An 11,525-nucleotide genomic window follows, 5' to 3' on the forward strand; every position below is an offset into this window, starting at 1 on the left:
TACTTACCAAAATAGTAAACTAAAAGAAAACTGTATCTTTGGAGGAATTTTAGAGACTAGTGCCAACTAATCAAGGACTGGAAAGATGCAAGATAGTGATTCCTACCATGTTTCATTCTGTTTACCTATTTGGTCTGTACAGAGATAGGTGAATCCAGGAAAATGAAAATGATTGAAAATTATTGCAAACTTAATCACACTGTGACTCCAATTGAAGCTACTGCTCCAAATGTAGTTTTATTGCCATATCAAATCAATACATCCCTAGCAAGTATATATAGCTGGTGATTTGAGGAATGCTCTTTTCTCTATACCTGTTAGCAAGGTCAATATGAAGCCACTTTTTTTTTTTTTAACTGCCGGGGTCAGAAACATGTCTTCACTATCCTATCTCAGAGCTATATCCATTCTGCAGTCCTGTGTCATATTTTAGTCCTCAGAGAACTTTCTTATCTCTCCATTTCATAGGACATCAGTCTGGCTTATTGCAATGGTGATATCGTGCTGATTTTTCCCTGGTAAACAGAAAAAATAACTTTTAGGAGATAACTTACTTCATGTCTTATAAGCAGAGGCACTGACTGCCTTTGTTCTGAACTATCTTTTCGAGGAAGTTTGTATGGTGACCAGACTTGGAACGTGGACATAGCATCTCCTCCAAAGCAAAGGTCTGGCATGCTTACCATACAGTATAATGATAATGTCTACGTCTGGAACAAAAGGCAGACGTGCTTACTGCCCATTATAAAAGACTCAGGTTCCCAAAACTGAGGATTCTACTCCTGTAATGGAACCCGCTATCTGTAGCCACATAATCCTTTTCATGTCCCCCTCTAGGAACTAGGGCTTGGGGAACTGGTGCCAGAAATGCTGACACTTTGGTGACTGTTAGTGCTATGAATAATGAAATCCTTTGCCTGAGACTCTAGAGTCTCATGTCTTCTACCAACGACATCCATGAAATTGTGGTAGGTTAATCTTTTAGCTTACAATTAGGGTAAACTCTCAGGGGATTCCCAGCCCTTTACAGCAATTACTCTAGACATCTCAATATGATTCAAAAGATGGAAAGTAAATCCCACAAAAGTCTAGAGAGGCACGACTACCCTGGATAGATTTCTAGGGGACTGGTAATCTGGACCCTGTCAAGATACCCCTTCCAAGATGAAAAACAAGTTGCTGCATCTGGCCTCTCTTAGCACTAGGAAAAAGCCAACACATAACCTCATCTGTGCTTGCTACACTAACCCACTTATTGAGTAATCTGAAAAGCTGCCAGTTTGGGATGGGGCCAAGAACACAGTCCGTGGTATTATGGAAAGGTTTATCCTCCGTTCTGTTATTCCACACAGCATGGCTTCTGACCAAGGGACTCGCTTTTCAGGAACTGAAAAGAAGCAGTAGGTCAATACTCATGGAATTCACTGGTCTGACTACGTTCCAAGCATCTGCCTTTACAGAAGAATGAAATACTTTTTGGAAACTCAGCTACATTGTCCACTGGGTGGTGTGCAGATGTAATATATGTTCTAAGTCAGCAAGCGTTCTGTGATTCTGTTTCCCACAGCCAGAATTCATGGCGCTGGAAGTCAAGGGGTGGAAATGGGAGTGCCTTCTCTCACCATTATCCCTGTTGAAATATTGTTTCTTCTATCCCAGTGACTTTGGTCTCTGCTGGTCAGGAGGTCATAGTTCCCAACTTCCACAAGAAGACACATCAATGCTTCCATTAAAAAGGAAGGTAAGACAGCCAGTTGGTGACTCTGAGCTGCCCAGGCCAATGAATCAACAGGAAAGAAGAAGGTTACTGAACCGGCTGGAGTGATGGATCCTGACTATGAAAGGCAGGCTGGGTTGTTAGTACACATGGCGGGTGAGGAGGAGAATGTCTAGAATGCAGGCGATTCCCTGGAACCTCTCTCGGTACCTGTCTATCCCCTGAATAGCTAGTGAAAAACCGCAGCAACCCATTATAGCAGGACTGCTAATGACCAGACCCCTCTCCAAAGAAGCAAATGAAGATGTGGACCCCTGTCCCAGGCAAGGAATGACAACCGGCAGAGGTGCGTGCTTAAGGGCCACAGGAATTAGGCAAGGGTAGTAGAAGAAGGCAGTTATAAATACCAGGTATGGCCATGTGACCAATTGTGGAAAGGAAAAATGAAGTTTGAGTGTCATTTCCTGGTTTTAATATGTACACATTCACCACGATTTTCTTCCTTTCTTCCATTCTCCTACTACCTATAGCATAATATGTGTTAACAGTGGTTAACCCTTATCTCAATACCTGAATTACAGGATACCACTCAGTGAGCAAAGGATGATCTTAGGCTGGATAAATGAACTTTTTTATCCTTTTTGGGGAGGAGGGTTAGCAGGTTTTGTGCAAGGAATCGCTGCATCATGCTGGGCAGAAGAATAACGTTACTGTCATCTTTACCTGGGAGTCCAGTTCGGTTAAGCACAGCGTTATGTGGGTGCCATCTTGACACACACAGACTGCGATGACTCCAGACTGTGTCAACGTAACAAAGCTGGGATCACGTTTTCCGGAATTCCTCCTCTCTGTACTTCTGGGTTAGCTGCGCCACAGGAAGTGTCTTGTACAAGACTCGAAGGCAGCAGTAAGGCAGCAGCTATGTGTTTTGCCCACCGAGAGCCGGTTCCTGCCCTGGCTCTGGTTCCTGCCCCCAGCTCTGCTCTGTGTGCCGGCGCTGATCTGCCAGCCCCCCTCGGTGCTGGTGCTGGCACACCCGGACCCTCGGCTCCTCCAGCACCTGCCACAGGTCCTCCTTCAGCTCCTCCGGGTCCTGGGCCTCTGAGTGCAGCTTGGAGGCAAAGGTGCCAGTCCAGGTCACAGAGGCTGCTGTTAGTGAGAAACAGGCTCCCGTCTGTCCTTTTTTTAATTTAATTAATTTATTTATTTAGAGACAGAGTCTTACTCTGTCACCCGGCCTACAGTGCCGTGGCGTCAGCCTAGCTCACAGCAACCTCAAACTTCTGGGCTCAAGCGATCCTCCTGCCTCAGCCTCCCAGGTAGCTGGGACTACAGGCATGCGCCACCGTGCCCGGCTGATTTTTTCTGGATATATTTTTTAGTTGCCACAGCACTCATTCTAGCCTGGGCAACAAAGTGAGACTTTGTCTCTAAATAAATAAATAAATAAATAAAATAAAATAATAAAGAGAATTTCCTAAGAGAAGAAATAAGTGCTTGAAGGAACCAGATCAGTGACTGGTGTGGACCAGGTGCGGTGGCTCATGCCTGTAATCCTAGCACTCTGGGAGGCCGAGACAGGCGGATTGCTCAAGGTTAGGCGTTCGAGACCACCCTGAGCAAGATCGAGACCCTGTCTCTACTATAAATAGAAAGAAATTAATTGGCTAACTAAATATACATATAAAAATTACATATACATATAAATTACATATACATATAAAACAAAATAAAGGCAGGTGTCGTACACTTTTCAGTGAGAACAACCAACTTTAAATCATTACCAGATCACACCACCCACAGGAATGATTAATTGTAAGTATCAACTTGGCTGGGCCAGGCACCCAGGTAGATGGCCAAACGCTTGGCCAATACCCAGATGGCCAAACACCAATACCCAGAATGTTTCTGTGAGAATGTTTTTTGGGTGAGATTGACATTTAAATCAGTGGCCTTTGACTAAAACAGAAAGCCCTTCACAATGGGTGGGCCTCATCCAATCAGTTGAGGGCGGACTAGAGCAAAGACTGACCGCCTCATTCAAGCCCACCCAGCAGATTTTGTGGGAGCCAATTTCTTAAAACAAATTTCTCTCTCTCTCTCTCCTCTCTCTATCTCTCTGTCTATACACATAAATGCCCACCCTATTGCTTGCTCTTTCGAGAACCCTAATGCACTCACAGCGAAATATGAATTAATTTTTAAATAATTACTTGCAATCACCTTGTGAAAAGCATGGTTATGTTGCATTGCATTTCCGTTTTAAATTTTAAGTGTAAACAGTTTTTAAACTGCACAGTATTTTATAACCCTCTTCTCCTACTGGCCCTTTAGCTCACTCTGATCCAGCCATTCTAGCCGCCCTCCCCGTTCTCCAATGCACCTCAAGTCTTTTGCATTTGCTCCTCCTTCTGCTGCAAATGCTGTTGCCTCAGATACCTGCATTGCTTGCTCCCTTGCTTTTTCCAGAATTTTAGTCAAATGTGTCCACAATGAGGCTTTCCCCACCCTCTGCTCACCTTAAGTGTCTCTAAGAGCCACAGCTCCAGCTGCAGAGTTGAACTGGGTGAGGTCTGCGAGGGTACACGTGGCCTGAGACAGGGCCTCTCCCCAGCTTCTCAGCCATCTCCCGTGCTATGTGCAGACTTTCAGCTGCTTTCTCAATTCAGTGCACAGACCCCACTTAAGGGGTTATGGCTATGCCACACAATTGTTTTATAACAGCCATTTTCAGGGCAATTACTGAGCCACAGTAGTAACGGATCTAAAGACATCTCCATACACTTGGATTTTAGCAGAGCACTTGGGAGTCAAATAGGGAAATGAAATCAAATGAAGTTATGTATTAGAACATTCCAGAAGATGTTTTTCCTTCACCTGATGCTATGCACTTGTGGAGAATTAGTGTCTTTACTCCTGGTCACACCTAAATCCCACAATGTAGTGTGTGTGTGTGTGTGTATGTGGAAGTGTATATGTGTATATTTTCGAAAGTGTTATTCATACCATTTGAAACATTGAATACAGAAAAGTATAATGATGAAACTTAACTAATTTTCCCACCATTCATCCACATCATTGTTAGCATTTCCAATTACTTTTTCCCAATTTTATTACGCAGCTGTTTTAAGTCTTTTTATTTTTATGCAGTCGTAAGCACATTGCACATGTAATATGCTACGTTGTTCTTTTTATATCATACTATACGTTATTTCATAACTATCTTTCCATCCTATCAGTTCAATTTTTTTCTGATTGCAAACGGTTTTAACGACACTGAGACTTTATAATTTCACATGCCCCAAAGCGGGGCTGGCTTTGGGGGAGTGTGATTCATTCGGTGGCTCAAACAGCCAAGGAACTTGGCTCCTTTTGTCTCTCTCTGGCTGGAGCCATGCTATCTGGCATGCAAAGAGATAAACTCTGCTTCCTACTCATGAAGTGGACAATGCCCCAAGCATAGGAAAGGGTTTAGATGCATGGCAGTTAAAATAAATGTTAAATTTTAACTATGCTATTTCATAAGATGGTTGTGAAAAACCAAATGAGATAATGCACATAAGAGTTCAGCACAGTGGTCGGCCTGCAGGGAGTGAGCATGATAAACTTTAAGTTTTATGATTATAAGGAGAAGGACCAGAAGCTGCTACTTGCAGAAGACTGAAGTCTACAAACCTAACGTGTGTATTGACACAACAAGGTGGGGCAGCAGGCACAGTCTGGCTCACAGAGAGGCCACTGCATCAACCTAGAAGAAGCACAGGGAACAGAAGAACAAGCTAAACGATGCCATGGCAATACACACACCCAAACCCAGACTGTGAAACATTGCACAGGACCAACCGCTGGTTTCTTTAACGAAGAGATTGCAAGAAAAAAAAAACAACACAAAAAAAGAGACAAATGAGGTCTTTTCTTTTAAAGGGATATAAAATGTATTGAGTAATTGCAATGTATAAACCGTATGCAGATCTTACTTGGTGAACAAGAGTTCCAGTTTCTTTGCATCCTTATCAACACTCGTGATTCTCTGGATTTTGTTTGCTTATTTTGATAGCTGCCATCCTAATGGATATGAGGTGCCCATAGTATTGACTTTTATACAGCTTTTATTGGTATCATTAATTGTGTTATGCACACTGACATGGCTTCCAGACTAGATTATAAATATTTTTAGGACAAGGACCCTACTGTATACATCTTTTATTATTCAAGAATGCCTAATAAGCACTTTGTATCTATAAAGGGATAGATATGTTTGTTGACACTGTAGATACATTTATTCAGAAGGCTAATAATATGTCCATGCTGCTACTATGCATTTGTAATGCTTTCCCAAAGGAGGGTTTTAAACAATGTTCCACTGAACAATAAACTACCAAACTTAGAAACTCATTTATTAAGCAAATATGAATCGAACACTTGGATGCTGGGGATCCAGTGATGAATAAGCCTGATCTAGTCCTTCTCTCGTGCAGCTTTCATTCTAGCAAAGGAGAAAGTCATCAAATAAATTTAAATAACTACTCATTTTATTACTATTATGATAAATGAAACAAACTAGAAGTTTAGGAGGCTAAGGGAGCCTATATCAGGGACAGTTGGCATGTTCTGGGTGGATCAGGAATGCTGAATAAATGTTAGCTAGGGGAGGATGATGTAGGAGAGAGCCTGCAAAGCAGAAGAAACAGCATGTGCAAAGGCCCTGTGGCAGAGAGGAATGTGCCCCCTTGGGGATGTGAGAAGACTTTGCATCTCCCCCATACCGAGCAGGAGCCCTAGGAAACTCAAGGGTTGGCCTAGCCCTCCCATACAACAATGCCATCATTTCTACTTACTTTCCTGCACAAAGGTGGTATAGGGGCAATCTTAGTATCTTGCTGGGTTGCATCTGGGCAGGGCTTGAAATGTAAGGGTTTGCCAGGCAGTCAACAGGGTGGGGCACTGAGTCTTTTCCCAACAACTCTTTATGCTGATCTTGCCTTAGCTTTGGAGTCTTGTTATCAAATAACGTGAGGGTGCTGGACATAGGGCTCTTAGGATGGGGCAGGCTCTGTCTGTTACGTCTCTATAAAAATCTGCTTTATCTCACACTGGGGTGACAGAAATCAAGAATCTAGCATCTTTGTTTCCCTAGCCCGTGTGGAGTTGTTCATGGGGAAGAAGAACAGAACCTGCCCTAAAATGTCCCAAATTATTTATCAGTCAGTCACAAATGAATACATCATACATCAAAACCCATGGGTTTTGGCCGGGCGTGGTGGCTCACGCCTGTAATCCTAGCTCTCTGGGAGGCCGAGGCGGGCCGATTGCTCGAAGTCAGGAGTTCGAAACCAGCCTGAGCAAGAGCGAGACCCCGTCTCTACTATAAATAGAAAGAAACTAATTGGCCAACTAATATATATATATAGAAAAAATTAGCCGGGCATGGTGGCACATGCCTGTAGTCCCAGCTACTTGGGAGGCTGAGGCAGCAGGATTGCTTGAGCCCAGGAGTTTGAGGTTGCTGTGAGCTAGGCTGACACCACGGCACTCACTGCAGCCTAGGCAACAAAGCGAGACTCTGTCTCAAAAAAAAAAAAAAAAAAAAAATATATATATATATATATATAAAAACAAACAAACAAAAAAACCCATGGGTTTTGAGACCACACATGGTGTGAATTGGGGATGATGACATTTGACCCAGGAGAGAAGTCAACACACCTTGCCCTGTCTGGGAAGATGAATGATATACAATAAAAGGAAAAGTGAATGATTCCTAAAGTTCTCCCTTAATTTTCAACCAGCACAGACTTTATCAGCTTGTTAGGCACATAGATCTGAAACTGTCCCCTCAACCAGGAATATACAAAAGGGCTAGCGACACAGTGTGGGGTGCCAACATTCCTGTGGGGGGCGGGCATGCAGCTCATTAAAATCAACCGCCCACTTGGCCTGAGCTACACCATGCCAACAGTGCCAGGGATGACACAGTCTGGCCAAATTAGAAAGCGATTAATTTCCTGTGCATTTGATTTATAAGGCAAGACAATGCCCCCCGAATAAACACCACTGAGCTTACACCCACATCTGAAGACAGACAGGTCATAGTGTAGCAGACTCGGCTTCAGCATGAGGACAGGGGACAGGGGCAGTGTCCCTCCACGGACCCACAGCCTCACACCCAAAAGTGTGGGACTCGATCACTGATCGACCCAGGCTTCTCCAAGTTGGCCTGTCTACGAGGACATACGTAAGAGTAACTATGATTCTGGAAAGCCCTACAGAGAAGAATGAGATTGAATCAGGCAGAGAGAGCCTCTCCACTATCTCTGTTCTCATAGCCATCACAGGGCTATTTTAGAATTCTTATCACACTGCGATAAGGGAAAAGCAACCAAAGGACCAATGTCTGCAGTCCTCCTGTGACCCTTTCTGCTTTGTGATACTGCCCCTGATCTATTCTCAGAATGGGAGTTAAAAAAGCTGCCTCAGTGAACAGAAGCACAGTGCAGAGGTTGAGAGAAAAGACTCTGGTGCCCAAATGCCTGGGTTTGAAGCAAATATCACACACACACACACACACACACACACACACACACACGGCCAATGATAGACCACAGTGGTCCCATAAGATTATAATACTGTATTTTTACTGTACCTTTTCTATGTTTAGATACAGAAACACTCAACCTTCTATTACAACTGCCTGCAGTATTCAGCCCAGTAACATGTTTTACAGGTTTGTAGCCTAAGAGCAATAGGCTGCACCATAGAGCCTAAGTGTGTAGTAGGCTATACCATTTGTGTTTGTGTAAGTGCACTTTGACATTTGCACAATGACAAAACCACTTAAGGATGCATTTCTCAGAAAGTATCGCAGCGTTATGCAACTCATGACTATATAAGTATATGCATGTGCATGGACATATGGACATATGGATGGATGGATGGATGGATGGATGGATGGATGGCAGGCTCAGGCAAGTCCTTTAACCTTTCTGTGTCTTGGTTTCTGCATATATAAAATGAAGTTTTTGTGATGATTAAAGGAATTAATAGAATTTAAAATGCTCTTAGAGCAGAGTCTGGCACATAGTAAACACTATGTAAATGTTAGCTATTACCATTTGTTAAATACATGAAAGCATCCAAAGGTACAGGTTGTGTTAAATAGGCATCCTATTACTCCCACTGACAGGACAACCAGCTCACAATGAACTACTAGCCCTTGACAGCTAAGAAGGAAATGGCTTGTTTACCCTCATAAAACCTTTGCTTTACCTCCCAAATGCTCCCCTGTCCTTTAACTACAAAGTGACCATCCATCCAGGTTTGCCCAGGATTGAGGGGGCTCCTAACATGTGGAACTTACAGTTTTAAAACTAGAAGGATCCTGGGCAAAGGGTAGATATAGAAACAAAACAGTGTTTTTCAGACGGTTGATGATTTTATCATTGTAGAGAGTGTAGGGGCGTGCTTACAAACTGTTTTAATAAAGAACTGTACTTTATCCTGTCAAAAAAGAGGCTGCACCCAGGTGCTGCAGGAAGAAAGAACTGGAATCACTTCTTCCTCAGGTAATTCTACCTGTGCCTTAGCTGAGGCCACTAGAACAGAATAGCATAGACTGGGTGGCTTAAACTACACAGCATTTATTTCTAACAATTTCTAACAAGGCTGAAAGACCAAGATCGGGGGCCATCATGGCTGAGTCATAGTGAAGGCCCTCTTCCTGGTCTACAGGTGCTAGTCTTTTCCTTGTACCCTCACATGGCAGAGAGCAGAAAGTAAAAGAAAGCTCTTTCCTGTCTTTTTGTAATCCCATTCATGAGGGCCCCACTCTCATTACCTAATTACCTCTCTAAGGCTCCACCTCCTAATACCACCCCTTGGGGGGTTAGGATTTCAGCAACATGAATTTGGGGGCAGAGGGACACAAACATTTAGTCCATAGGACAGTGATTAGACAAGCAAAAGTTAGATTCAGCATGGTACAGTACTTAATATCCTATTCATTTTAAAATTCATTCCTATTTATGCCATCCCCTCTTTTGTTGTTAATTTCTAATAAAGTGTTTAATCTATGTTGTTATTGATGTACAACAATACAGAGAGGAAACTGTACAAATTAAAAGTATTCAATCATAAAGATACCCACTTCTTATAAAGCGAAGATAAACACCACCCAAATAATTAGTTTTTAATGGATTAAAAACATCCAATTATAGAAGAATTTTATTTCTGTTTTCTGAGACATCAATTTTCTACATCTGGATTCTAGGTATCCTTGAGCTACTTAAACTAGTCCAGGTATAGCATCAAAAGAAAATAACCCAATTTTTAGTAACTCTTGCAAATCCAAACTTTTTAGTGACGGATAATGTTGCACAACTAACATTTAAAATTAATATTTTTGATACAAGAGATACCTATGATTATATACACGTTTTTTTGTCTCTCTTATTTTGGAAGCTCCTCCTATGGGTTTGCTTTGCTATGTCAGTTGTTCACAGTTTACAATTTGCAGGGAGGTGTAAAATAACAGAGGTGAAAAGGTCTCACATTACCAGCTAGGACAATAAATACCTCCCTAAGGTACTCTTATAATAATATAGCATTATAAATGCAGAAATGATGGTGACAGCTATATTGTACAAATCTGACCTTTCTTTTTTCAGATTTTTTTTTTTAAGCAGCAAGAAACTGAGGCCATCTGACTGGCAAATACTGCAGGCTAAGTGGAGCACTTACTGAATTGCTCTCTCAGCCAGGATGAAGAACGATTGCTCATAAGTCAAACTGTATGTTTGACTGAAAGAGTTTACAGGTGAATCTGGCCCAAGGTCATTGCTGCCACTTCATTTCTTTGGTTGGAAGACTTGAAATGGTTAAGCGAGGCAGGGAAGCTACTCAATTCTTTGTGAGAATAGGTCCTCCAGCTGGGTCTTGCATTGGTCTATACTTCAGCGTGAAGGTAAAAAAAGGGACACTGGCTTCCCATGCATGCTGAAGATGGGCAGTCCGCCTACACAAGTGGTTCTCAACCCTAGAGGGCTTTACAAACTTTCTGGAGTTTAGAAATAAAAAAAAAATACACATGCTCAGGACTGCCCTAGCCAATTTACTACTGTTAAACAAGGCTTCTGGGGAGATCATTGTTTTGGACCAGTCTTCTGCACTGGGCCCCTGCAGACCAGACCAAACCAAGATGGAGTCACTTGTGCTAAGTAAGTGCCAGGTAATCAAACTGAACTTTAAAATGGGCAGGCTGGCTTTCCTAAAAGACAGAGATTCCAGGCAACCTGAGTTAGTGCAATAATAAAGTCCTATCCTGCTCAGTAAGGAAAGTAACTTTGAAATGACCACTCTGCTTTTGTTGTTCCTACTTTCTTCAGCCCTTCTCTGCGCATAAAGCCAATCTCCTCTGCTCAGCTCACTGGCACACTTATTCTGTTTTATACTTATATTTTATTGTATATAATAAGGTAATGTCCGATTCTAGATCGTAAATAAAAGCCAGTTGGATCTTTAAATTTGTTGTAATTTTGTCTTTTGACAACTCTGTGTCTCTGGAGGTGGAACCCAGGCATCAGCACAAGTTTAAAAATTCCCAAGTGGTTCTACTCTGCAGCTATGGCTGGAACACTGGGCAAATACTTGGAATCATTAGCAAGGTCCCCATTAGAGGAATGCCTCCAGGACCCTTCTACGGAAAGGAGTCCCTGCAGCCTTGGGAAACGCAGCTTCCAGGTCTGGGTCCCACAGGCAGTGTTAGAGACCAAATCCGCAGTACCACAGAACAGAGAGACAGAGTCACTGAGGC

The sequence above is a fragment of the Microcebus murinus genome, chromosome 19 (assembly GCF_040939455.1).
Source record: "Microcebus murinus isolate Inina chromosome 19, M.murinus_Inina_mat1.0, whole genome shotgun sequence".
Taxonomy (NCBI): domain Eukaryota; kingdom Metazoa; phylum Chordata; class Mammalia; order Primates; family Cheirogaleidae; genus Microcebus; species Microcebus murinus.